We start from the raw sequence: 13940 nt of genomic DNA, 5'->3' as shown, positions 1-13940 counted from the left end.
CACAGGTGTTAACGCGAGATCGTCCGAAGGGTGAGAGTTCATTTAACCCGGTTCCTCTGAGCCTCTTTCCTCCAGGAGAAAGTCTGGTCTGGTCAGCAGCCACCTCTGAGGTCTGTGCTACACCACCAGGTTACTTTTCTCTTTATTTTCTCATTATACGCCCCACTTTGGGAAAAGTAGATTTTACTTTAGTGCAAGTAGCAATATTGCAATGTAAAAACAGTATACTGAGTATTTTCACTTGATGCTACATATTGTAGTTACTACAAAATGTCAAAGAATATATAATATTGTTACATTGCTGTTTTTTTTTTTTAAGTCAGCCACATTTATTTAATAGCTATGATATCCTGCAGATATGTATATATACACCTTCCCATTCACTTGAATGAGAAAGTGTGCCCAAACTTCTGACTGGCAATGTATATATTAAATATGTTTTTTTTTTTTTCTTAAATTTTAAACTATTCATCAATATATAAGGTAATTAAAATCAGCTTTTCACTAAATTTACATGTTAAAGCACAAGTAAAAATAATATATACATAGCAATACAACAGTATGAGAGGGACTATTATTAGCATTATGAGAACTTTACTTTTGATACTTTAAATAGGCTACTGATAATACTCATGTACTTTTAATTGAGAAAAAAATAGGATGCAAGGATGGATTTTACTGTCATAGAATTTCAACTTTTTCCCCAAATAAGTAATTAATAAGTAATTCTTCATTCAAAATCTTCCTCGAGTAAAAGTATTATTATCAAAATATAGGCTACTTAAAGTGTCAAAAAAGGAAATACTGATTATGCAGCAGCATAAACCCTGTAAATGTTAAATTAATGTAGTGTTGTAGCTTTTTCTAATGGAGCTCAGTTTAATTACTTTACAAACTGTTGGACAATTGAATCTGTAACAATTCATTATATTTTATAAAGTCATGTAATTTGTATATAAGATCTTAATCTTAAAGTAACTAGTAAATATAACTTCCAAATACATGTTGTAGAGTAATAAGTAAAATATTACCCTCTGAAATGAGTAAAATGGAAAAATCAAGTAAACTACCTCAAAATTATATTTGAATTACAGTAGTTATGTTCCACCTCTGCATCGAAGTCCACTTTACATTAACGCTGTCAAAACACCACTGATATAAACTGAGCATTGTTGATTTTTGCAGGCTGAGACACACAAGCATACATACCTTGTTTAATGCAGGTATATTCACATGTTGTGTTACTCATTTTTATAAATGCCACAAACATTCCTTTCTTAATTTACACTCATTTCCAGTAAACCAATCCTGTGAGTTCAATTTAGACTCTTATGAACTGTATCCTGACTCTTTTTGCATGAATAACAATGATACATCTGTGCCTGATTCCACTCTCCTCTTTCTCTCCTCTTATCCTTACTTCTCAAAGCAACTGGGCTGCGCACCTGGTGTGTATCGAGCTGGACATCCTTATTGATTACTGTAGGGAGGAGTGGTCCCAGACATTGTGGCTCCCTCACTGCATCCTTAGCATAGAAAGCAAGGACCATAAGGAAAGGTCAGTTTAAATAATGGGCACCATATTTGACACTCAGAGCAACAAAAATGGAGCAGACTGTTTTCAGTAGGAAGGGACTTTCCAACTATGCATCTCATACCAGTCCTATAAAGCAGGCTTCAACCCCCAACATAATTTAATGCATGTTTAAGAGATGACACAAAACACACATTGCTTGCACTGACATGTAACATGTAAATTAGTAAAACTGATTTCATAATCTTTAATGGTACAATAACAATTTCTCTAGGAATTATTCTTATTTACACAAACATTGATACTAAACACAACAACTTAATCACTGTATGTCTCTGTGAATACAGTGTTGCTGAGTAATTGTACTTGTAGGCAGCATTATACATAATACATAATAATGCAGGCAACATGATACATTTTTGCTAGACTAACTTGTCCTTTCTGGCACTGAAAAAATATAGTCCTCAATAAAACCTTTTGCATGTATATGTTTCATTAAAGTATTTTTTGAATAATTTATTATGTCAGTATTTGTTGCTAATGCTTCTATTTCATTTTACATTAGCATTATTACTGAGCTATGACATGAAGGACGGTAATACAGGCATTTATATCATTTTGAGGCAATGAGGAAAAGAAGAAAATGTTGAATTTTGATGAAACCCATCACACAGTTGTATGTTGACTTACCAAAAATTACATGACATAGACTTTATAGATATATTATGTTCCTCTGTATATTTAGAATGAAGGACATTAGGGACACCTATCACCCGAGACATCTAACTCGTTAACTACCCCACTCAGAGTGCCTGTAGCCTTTTTGTAAAGAGCAAATTAACGGTGGTTGCACGGTTGTGAAAATTATTGACTGAATTCTCCTGATTGCTTCCCTTGATAACACCAGTAAATCCAATCTAAAACATTCAAAGTTGTCTGAGGCGCAGCATGTAATGAGAAAGCTCTTTGTTCTTTAGAACGGCGAGTCTTACATGTGTTTTAGAACCTAATCAATATCAGAAATGAAAAGAGAAAAAGTGAAGGTCTTGAAACTTTAAACTTTGCAACTTTTCAAAGTGTAATTACAGTGTACAAATAGGATTTTACCCAAAGCAGTGTGCATGTTGTTTTTTTCACGCCTTGAAGGACATTTCAAAGGTTTGGCCGAGGCTGAAACCACAGGGGGACAGCTGGTTAGCGTAGGAAAGTGTTAGTGAGGAGTTAATGTGTGTAGCTCTCCCTTACTGCTGTCAGCTATGCTATATGGGCGCTCTGTGAAGTAGGCGATAAGCAATCTGCTCTAATAAGGAGTGAATAAAGTTGAAAGTGTTGTGTTGTAGCGATGCGCTGTACAGAGTTATTTGGACCATACCATAGTCGATGCACATAGTAGAATAGGCAATATTTCATGGTTATTTTAAGGTTCAAGTCTCTTCCAGATTGCATAAGTTTATATACAACTTTGCTCTCTTGATTTTTTATAAAATTTTATTTCCAGACTCAAATTGAGTTTTTAGATTTTTAATTGAACCAAGTGCAACATAAATTACAGAAGGATAAAACATTAACATACCACACAAAGGTAGAAAACGCTTTAAGAGAACACCTAATTTACATTTAACTTTTAGCTTATCTGACTGTAATAACACATTTATTTAAACATAGATAGACGGTTTAAATAGTACTTTGGCAAGTTTTTCCCTATTACTCATTATGCTTACATTCTCACATTCAAACACAAAGTGATACTCGTCTCCCAGATGGTTGCCATTGCAAACGTTACAGAGCCTTTGATTCCTATCTAAGTCATTACTGTATATCTTTAAAATGACCTTGGGGGATTCTGCTAAACCTGAAGTTAAAACCCTGTAATTTTGGTTTTCATACTTTTCCATTTAAAACTCCGGTTTATATTTGACATAAAGATCACACAGCGACATACATTTGAGCTCACTTTCGCTCTGTTCAGCAGTTAGTTTCAACCAGCTGATGTTGTCACATTTTTGTGTGAGCCAGAGTTAAGACGAACCACAAACAACACAAACAAATGTATTCCATATGTGGTCCAAGTATTCAAAAATTGTTAAATCATTTTTATAGTTTTCCTCAAATTCTCCAAAATGGGAAGTTTTGGCCATTTCAAAATGCTTGCACGATGAAGACTGAAAACAGACAGAAGGGTTTGAACATGCTGTGAACAAAATGTTACATCAGTTTAGCTTTTCTTTTTGCAGAATGGCTCTTTGTATTTGTACCAGAGAGGGATTATCACTCTTAAGATTGGAACATAAAGACAGAGATAGGAGCCAGATACTATTCAGTCAGTCTAATTAGTCTGAGCTGTATTTATACCACACACAATACCACATTTTCCTCACCGACCAAACAAGTGAAATTTCCTTCCTATTACAATATCAATAGTGTTTGGAGAAGACAATGAAGTGTACAACATCAAACTACAATTAAATGTTATCTTGTTTTTAAGACTGTATATATTGAACACTATAAAACATGTGCTGAAAATCAGCAGCACTTCTAACAGTGAATATATGTACACATAATATTAATGAAGACAGACTTATCTTTTTTTTTTTAGCAGCTTGCGGTCACCAGTGAGCATTTAGGGCCACATGCATGTTTTCATCTTCTCCAGTCATCTGCTTTTCTTATCCAGACTGTGCAGAAAAAAAAATGTCTGTTGTTCCTTTTGGATAAAAAAAACATCAACATTGTGAGACACAACTGTACAGCAATCCGGTATTAGTGATTCTACTACTTCAGAATTTTTAAATACCCTGTTTCACTTATCATTAAAATGCTTGTTTACTTTAAATGTCCTGATATAGTTTTACCTAGAAATTATAATGACTTCATCCTCACTGACCCTTATTAATAAAAACAATGCAACTTGTGGGTAAAACATTTTTTTTTAATGACAGAATTTATATCCAATAGTTATTTTTTATAAGGGGACTGATATAATTAGAAATATTCATACTTTTTGTAATTGTTGATATACACCACATTTTCACACTTGATATTTCAATAATATTTCTATTAGGATTTTTCTAATTGTGAACTACACATTCCACTGTGTAAAACTCATTTAAAAACAACATCAAAATTTCAAAAAATGTACACTCTCCAAATGCCTTAAAAGGTTATTGCATTGAAATGATGTTTCTACTTTGTTACACAGAGTGATAATGCAGGAAAAGAAGAGGGATTGCATAGGCTGATTTTAACTCTCAGATATCAGTCGTTATACACCTGAGCCAGCATGATGGTCCTGAAATGTCACTTTAGTTATTTATTCTGCCGCTGCCCATTGTGCACAGTACACAGCACTACTTCAAAGTTAAGATGCAGGATAGATTTGTCGATATTTCTCTTCTCTGTCTGGTTTCCAATAATAGCCAGACATTGTTGAAATACCTGCTAGCATAAAGTAACAATTTTACAAGAATGTTGCCGGTCTTGCGATATTTTTGACCAGGAATCGCTTTGATCTTGGACTTAAACATTCTCTGTTTGATATGGCTTTCAAATGAACTGTGGTATGAACCTCTCTTTCCGCCTCCCAAAATGGCATCGGGTAGTGATGAGCCTTCTCATAGCCCTTTCATGGCTACACTGTAAACACGCTACACTGTTTTTATTCCTTAAGAAAATCACAGACAGAGAATCAAACTGTCTTCAGTCAACATTTAAATTCCTAATACGCTGTGCGAAATGGAGCCGCAGAGGAGACTTCTTTCATTAGACACTTCACTAACGCTCTGAAGTTTGCTCCTTCCATCTGAGATGACTTTAAAAGAGAAACAATGCCTCTGCCTATTGAGGTCTTTAGAGATTTTCTCTCTCATCACATATTAATGAAAGAGGTGGCATATAAGGAGTTGGAGAGCTTAAGCAGGAAAACCTGGTTGTGAGCTTGCCAAAGAGAGCTGCCTTTATGGACAGACTCATACACTTTGTATAGACGACATATATATGCTGTTTCTCAAGAAATTCTAACTTCAACACTGATGTGCTTTTCAAAATCTGCACTTTTTTTTCCTCAAACTGCATTGATATACTTGATATATAGTACATTCAATTGATGTACAAGCATGTAGACTATATAACAGCTGCCTGTAGAGGGCAGACTTCACTTAGTGTGCCTCAGGACTACACCTTTCCCAATCTCTGTTCCCATGCACATACACACACGCATTAACAATATTCACTCAAGCACAATCACCTTATATCAGGCACACAGACGGCATGAATTAGAGGTGAGTTCATGCCAGTTATCCTGATGAATGTACTGTACATCAGTTTTGCACACGTTGGCCTCCATTTCTCCTTTAATGAGACAGGCCCATCAAGAGGAGAGCGGGAGCTTTTTGATATCCTCAGAGGGGCATGGCAGGCAGAAACATTAATGCTCATAATTCATAGCAAATCAAGAAAGATTTTTGTTGGAACAGAGGATCACACCAATTACCAGTTGTTTATTGTTTGCTATTGTTGTGTTTACTGCAGTCTAATCATATTTGGAGGTCGGCCACAGCACTACATCAGCTCCAAGTGGAAAGGCTCTTTTGAAGCCTTTCATTTCGTTGTGCCATATTAGCTGCACTGAGCAGCCCTAGACAACATGCTGCCTGTGCTTTCAAGATAAAAAGAAACAAGCATTACATCACTTTCTAAACAACTTCATGAATTAAGGAAATTGCACGTAAATTGGTCACCTAAAACAACGACCAGCCCATTAAGAAAAATGTGTTTCATCTATTAGTTTGCCTGGAGATAATAATCGTTTACATAATGACTTGAACATGGGAACAAGGGTTCGTGTTCGATTCTGGCCTAATGCTGCTGGCTGCTAATGTTTGGCCAGACAAAGCTCCCTCTTTTCCCATCTTGCCCCTCCTATGGAATAGCAGAGTCGTGGCATGAAAGTAAGAAAATCATGGAAATCAGCAAGGCCTTCATTATACCAAGGTCATTACAGCAGGCTTTTATCCTCCTGTGTACTTATAGGAGGTAAGGGAATCCTATTCTCCATCACCCAAGGCCTCACCTTTGAACACACACAAGCTTACACCAGGGCCAGCATTTGCTCATACATCCACACACACACACACACACACACACACACACACACACACGTAGACACACATCGGTTTCTCTTTCATTTGGCCTCCTTGAATTTCATCATTCATTTTTACATCACATTAGCGTGGTGTGTTAGTGGTCGGTGTGTCTGCGTGTCGGGGGCTGCTGTTACTTCAGGAAAAGACTGAATAATGCACGGGAAAAGGCAGGAGAAGGCTTGAAGGGGATCTGCAGCAACACAGTTGATCATCTACTTATATATATATGACAGCTACATAAAGTGAGATAAATAGATTATGGAGCTTGGATTTTGCATTGCTAGAAACAAGATAAACTCAAATGTAGGTGAACAATTTTTATGCCATACTGTAGGGTAACAGTTCCTTCATTGAGGTTTTCTTTTATAAGATATAACACACTGAAATGATTGAAAAGAGTCATAAAAGCTTAAGTTTCTGTAGTCATATTATGTCTCATTACATTCACCACAAAACAGTTTGAAGATCAATAAAATAATTTGAACGAAATGTGATTTAAGACAAAATGGTAGAACTACTTTGTACCGTAATGCCAGATTCTTGGAAAACATTAACAGAGATTTGTTTTTTGTAAAAGATGGAAACAAAGCAGTCAGAGTTACCAATTCAGATCTTTCCAGAGATGGGTTACTATAATAACGCATTAAGTTACAGTAATTAGGCAATTACTTTCAAAGTAACTCAATCCCACAATTTGGAGCAAGAAAACCTCTTAAAGTTAATATTTTTAATGAGCTTCACAAGACAGTTGAGTCTTGCTCAATGGCTCCATCAAAAAAGGAATAACTGTGATCTTGAGGGGAAGGAAAGTGTTCTCTTAATGTGCACCAAAGATGGTCTCTTCTGTCTGTCTCAGCGGCTGTGTCTGATTTGAAACTCTCCATTGATCTGATACCACCAAGAACTGGCCTGCATATTAAACAAAAGCTGTGCTATAGCTCCTCGGATACGGATGGATTGTATGTGTGTGTATTATTGTGCACACTCTACAGTAGGTTCATGGCTGTAGTCCAGGTTCAGGGTATTACAAAACAAGCCCAAGAAAATGTATTCAGAGTTATGTGCTGTCCACTGATAGTCATACAAACTGTAATATCCCTCAAAGGTTCCAGCTCAGTGCCTGCCAACACATTTGGCCTTCACTTCTGATGCTGACATCATAATCTTTAGGAGGAGCTTGGGGTTTCTGTCCCAAATCCTTGATCTGGTTCACCTTACAGGATGAGCCTTGCTGTCTGTCCTCCAAAATAAACAAAGACTCATTACTGTGCTCTCCCTTGGCTAAAGCACACAGACTCTCCTCTTGTCTTAAGGTAATGAAGCCTCTCTGTGTGGCAGTCCGTCCACAATGCATTGAATTTATTTAAAGCAACAAAATGAACACAAACGTCCTCATCTGGTCTGTATGGGAACTGAAAACAGGCCAGGAGATATCCTGTTTCATGCAAGAACACGTGTGAGCCCATAAACACACGAGCAAATGTTCCCCTCGTAGGGTTTTCGGTGGAACCTTTTTACAGAGTATGAAAACAAAACCTCCGCTGGTTTGTTCTGTGTGTTTTATAACCACTGAAAAGGACGCACAGTTCACAGATCAGGACTGGCAGAAGTGCTTGTGATACAGCGTTGGAAAAGGATGAGCGTTAGGCACCTGATCGGACAGGATCAATAAAAAGCAATTAGATGATAGGACTGTGGGAGCAGGCCTGCATGTGCACGACTACCGGGGCCAAGACCTTTACAGCGGCGAGAGGACAGGGCCAGTAATGCAAGGAGAATGATGGGATAAACTGTAAAAATGTGTCAGATTTTTTTCTCTTTTAAGATCTTAAACCGGAGAGAATTAGATCTTCCTCTTCACACATGAGGAGGAGTCTGTGCAGCTGTGATGATATGCATGGTGTACAGTATTTATGTGTGTTTGTCTGCTTGTGCTTCTGTCTCCTTGTGTGATTTGCACGTGGCTTATGTGTTTTGCCTAACATCTATTGTCATAATGATGTGTGATTATTAAGGGAACAGGGTTTTCACAGCAGGGAAAAAAGGGGCTGAGCCAACAACAGGTTGGGCCTCCCTTTGTGTCTTTGTTTGAACGCTCAGCAAATACATATTCATGCTCCCAATATGCACACAATAGCGCACATTTTGTTTATAATCTTTGTTTATTTGGGTTGCATACATTAACGAGAATACTTTTCTTTGCGGCTGTAATAAAACAGGGTTACAACATAATAGCAAAGAAAGGATTCTTGTAAAAGAAGGTGGCCGATGCCTTGTTATTTCAGTAGTATCCCTAGAGGTTAAGCTCTCGCAGCAGGCTAGCTATTAGGCTAAACCAGGGTGCGCTGTGTTTTGTGTGGGCTGAAAAGACGAGTTCTGACCATTAGCGTACCTCCTGTGCTTGGTTCCAGAGTACAAAAGCGCATGAGAGTTTTTCTTCCAATTTGTGGTTGTAATGAAGACACACAATAAATAACAGTGCTTAATCCAGACTTTATTAGTCTATTGTGATATTCTTCTGTTCCGCTCCAACAAAAATATCCCTCATGTGTGGCCCTTAAAACCAAATGAAGGTCTAAACATGGTGTATAGGCTGCAATCAAGTGTCTTTCCCCCTTCACTGGTTCATGCATTTGCTCATTTCCAACACTAGATGGCTGTCTGTGCTGTGTAGCAGCACTAGTGCAGCCTCTTCATGCTGTTTTATTGGCTCTGGAAATGCAAGGCTGAGCAAAGGATTTTTGTTAATAATGCTTTGAGACACTTGGGTTATGAAAACACACAGCTGCACAGACATAGCACCCAACTTACTGTTTTGATGTTTGAATTTGCCAACCCTTCATTTTTTTATGAAGTCATGAACAATGGATTAAATATACTGTCATCAGAAAAGTCAGGTACAGATGCACACTCTGTGAGGTGAAAGTGCATTTGAGTAGATTTAAAAATACTTATTTCAAACTCTATGCAATGTCAATTTTAATATATATACCACAAATCTAGATTTATTTTTCTGGTAGATCAGGAAAGACTTCAATTAAACTGACAGATTTCAAAACAAGTCAAGGGTACTATTAGTGTCAAAAGAAACCACTGAACACATTATTTATCATCCCAGTTATTGTATAATTATTCTGGCTACAGCTCCATTTCCATGCCTTTATTTTCTATTACTGTGTCCACTGTGTGTGTATATTGTATAAGAGGCTATTTGTAGTTTCATTATGTGCAGTAAATGCGACCACATAGAGCACTTGGTTGCACTATTGACTTTGAAGATTGCCTTTCTTCTTCTTCTTCAGAGGCCGTCCGTCTCTTTAGCCTGAAGCTCCCAAACCGCACAGCTGGCCAGTTCGTGGTGGCCTTTTATTATGATGTCAGCACTTCGCTTAAAGAGCATTCAATATCTCCAGGACGACCGTTGGAGGAACATCAATAGAATAATACAGACACACACTTGATGGCTATTCCTCATAGCCGGTCAGTTCATTTGCTCATTGATTTATTGGTAGCTGACACTGTAATGGAATTAAGTAGCAGTGATTATCACGAATGAACAGGTTGTTTGTTTGTTTTTTCTGCATCTGATCGCTGTGGTATAAAGAGTTTCAACACTGGCCGTGTAGAAGTAGTCAAATACACATGCACATATATACGTACATGCAGTCAAACCAGCACATAAAATAAGTTTTAATGAATTGTTTGAAGGAAATGAGAAAGGTCCTTCCACTGAAGACTGAAGGCCCTGAGGCTAAAAACTAGGTAATACAAAGATAGGATGAAAGAAAGAGCAGAGAAACAAATGAGAACAGCACTGGAATAGAGGAGAAGGCTATTAGGCCCAGTCTCATTTGTAGGCCTATTAAAAGATGGTGATCTTACAAAGCCTTGTAAGACAGTTGTACCAAAATCACCTACATAAATCAGGGTGTGATTACTTCAGGAGCTGGAGTTATTGGGTGCTAACATTGCTGTGCACACTTTTTAACGTTATTAACACTCTTAATAGTCAGCAACAGCTTGTAACAGAAGCTTCGCGTAATCCTGGTCTTCCTTTTACAATCCCAACAGCTCGAACAACAACAGGAAACAAATAATGGGATTAATTCATTCAACTGGTGTTGACCCTTTTCGACTTGATATTGTTACCATGGTGCTGAAATCAGAAGATTTAAGAAAGAGTTTGATGATTCAGTGCTGAATGCTTTGTCTGGTGTGTTTGTGTACATGTGTGCAATCACACCTCCCCATCTCGATCTACTACTACTGCATCTCTGGCTCTGTAATTCATGCAAAATGAAATGAAAACCTTCTTAGCAATATGCAGATTTCTTTATGCAAAGCAGCATTACCTATGGTGCGCGGACGGCAGCTAATGCCTTTGATCAGTCTCTCTGACATTCTCTAACTACTGAGAAGAAAAGAACTTAAAAATTGTAAAGGCTCTTAATTGAAGTGAACATAAAAGAAGATACATGGTGTTAATTGGTATACGCTAAGAATAATCTAGACCTTGGAGACCACTGTCCCTTACCGGCCCCCCTGCCAAAGTGTCAGGATTTACATCTTTAATTCAAGATTTCCCCACATTAATTACCTCGCAGGCAGCGAAATGCGGATCACTTCATTTTAAAGTATAATAAACATCCAAATAGTTTCTCCCCTCCTCCCCATCCATGAATATCAATTTTGGTTAGTGTGCAAAAGCCTCGCTCTCCTGTTCTTAAAGGAGGTTGTGCAGAAAGTAGCAGTTTGTGAATGTGGTCCAGAAAGAATTTTACAGTAATTGAGATATAGTAAGAGCATAATTGAAGGGAGCAACATTGGACGAAAACGTAACTTTAATCATATTTGTTAAAAACATTCCAAATATATCAAAACAAATAAAGATGAAGAATTAAAGATGAGGAATATACTCAGAGGTCACTGAAAGATGCTGTGTTTGCCAGTTAGCTGTGCAGGTATTGCAGTCTATTGTTATGGGAAATATACAACCTGTTTAAAGATAAAATATAACAATTAAAGCAAGTTTAGAGTGATACCTGTTCCAGAGCATCATATTTAGCATGGCATAAATTTGGCATGGCAACTAATTTGTATGTATGTGTGTGTGTGTGTGTGTGTGTGTGTGTGTGTGCGTGTCTGCTTTGCAGTGAAGTAAAGCAATTTGAACACTTGGCCCCCAGCATGACCTTTGATTATGAGAGGAATACAGCAGTGCTCATATCCCAGGCCTCTTCGTTCCCTCTCAACATGATGAATGGGACACCATGAGCTGGACAGAACAACCATTTGAGGATCCAGGGTGAGACACAAACACACACACACACACACACACACACACACACACACATACACACACAAGCAGATAAATGTACATGCACATGCACACATATAGAAACGCTGACAGACAAATGACACTCTGATGGAAAGTGAAGCACTTTTAAGTCCTTAAATGCCATCAGCAGCACACACACACACACAGTCTGTAATATTACACTTGCACTTATCTCCTCCTGTTTAAAGCACATTTAACACTGTGCTGCCCTTGAAAATAACCAGCTAAGTTGGGGCTTTTATCTTGTGAGCAGGTTCATGTATGGATTTATTAGAAGAAAATAGAAACATCTATTATGGCTTATTGAAACAGTTTCAAACGCTTCCCAACGTGGTTAATATTATGCAGTTTATTAAGCAACAATAAGCAATTTATGTAAACACAGTTCAAACGAGAGCTGTTCCTGTACACCTTAAAATCCCCCTTTTTTGAAGTGGTTTTATTTTGGGGTTTCATTGTAATTTATTGGCTCAAAGTGCACGATACAGTGTTAAAACTGATTTGATATGGAAACCTGCAGGGACATATTAATTAAAATAGCAATCTAATTAGCATTCCACTGTGACCTAAAAGTTGAATATTATTAGAGCTGCAACCGTCGGCTGTGATGAAAAGAGCTTACATGACAGTGAAATTGAAATTCAAAGAGCTGGAGATAATGTACACACAGATCAAAAGAACAAACGGTGGGGAGAAAAATAACACACCAAGAAGTTTTACATTTCCTCACAAGGGGAAAACACACTCTCGCGCCCACACGCACATGCACAGGCACACACACACACGCACAGGCACACAGGCGCACACATTCACACTCAGTATTAGACAGTTTGGTGTAATTCCATCCAAAAATCTGCCAGATGCAAATATCGCCGCTGTGGCAATAAGTTGACACCTGGAACACACTGCTTTTTATTTGCTGAACAGAATTTGGCTAATTTTTAAAGCTGATATAAATCTTTCTTCTGATTGTAATTGTCATCACAATCATTATAATCATCATTACAATCTGGTGCCAAAGTCAGGACTGAACATAAAAAGGTTATAAATGTATCAATAACACAATGAAATCAATATGTGAATTATTTTTTATGCATAAACAAACGCTCTGCTCATAGATTACTTACTGAAGCTGTACTTAGCTTAGTGATCTGCCGCAATAATGATGATTCATAACTTTAATAATTGATATGACAGGCCATTTTGTCAGCCAAGACATAACTCAGCACTAGCAGGAGAAGAAGGACTCAGATTCTTTGTTTAAATAAATGTAGCAATACCACAATTTAAAAATGCGCCAAGTAAAAGTGCTGTTTTCAAAAGTACAGAAGTATCAGAATCAAAAATTAAAGTACTAACAATGCAGAATGCCTGATTTAAAGTGCTTTTAAAATGTATGTATATTATATGATTGGATCATAATTATTGATGCATTAATGTGTAATCAGAGTTTTAGTGTAGCTGTTTGAGGCTGGGGCTAATTTGAACTACTTTGCATACTGTTGGGTATTTGAATCTATAGCAATGCATCATGTTTTTGAATGAGAAATCACAATCTGCAAAGTAACTAATAACTATGTCTCTCAACTACATGTGATGGATTAAATTACAAGACAACATTTGCCTCTAAAAGGTAGTGGAGTAGAAATATGGAGTAGCATGAAATGGGAATGCACAAGTACAGTAAAATAGCAGTACTTGAGTAAATGTATTTATTTATGTTTCGTCATTGCTCAGCATTTTCACTCTAGAGTGATGCAGGATGTTTGCATTGATCTGTCTGATACAATACCCTGTTTTCAAACAAAATAAAAAATATCCATATTTCTTTGACAATTTTATCCACATATCATCCCAGCCTTGTTAAAAACATCCATCAATGATTTTCTGACACAATTTTTTCCACACAAGATGCTTTATGATGATC

General features: G+C 37.2%; 1 long non-coding RNA gene across 3 annotated transcripts in view; it reads left to right on the top strand.

The window, feature by feature from the left end:
• The first annotated feature begins 40 nt into the window (after positions 1-40).
• LOC121907424 overlaps positions 41-13940 on the top strand; it is a 39279-nt gene continuing 25379 nt past the window's right edge. For 2 of the 3 annotated variants that reach the window (XR_006098867.1, XR_006098868.1), the window contains exons 1-3: positions 42-129; positions 1430-1558; positions 11829-11980. This is a non-coding gene — a long non-coding RNA (uncharacterized LOC121907424). Of the gene's footprint in view, positions 130-1429; positions 1559-11828; positions 11981-13940 lie in introns of all 3 variants that reach the window. The other variant, XR_006098869.1, reaches the window with a different exon arrangement.

This window comes from Thunnus maccoyii, chromosome 11 (assembly GCF_910596095.1).
Source record: "Thunnus maccoyii chromosome 11, fThuMac1.1, whole genome shotgun sequence".
NCBI classification, from domain to species: Eukaryota; Metazoa; Chordata; class Actinopteri; order Scombriformes; family Scombridae; genus Thunnus; species Thunnus maccoyii.
Note: the sequence above shows the minus strand (reverse complement) of the source record. Positions and strands in the feature narration are given on the sequence as shown.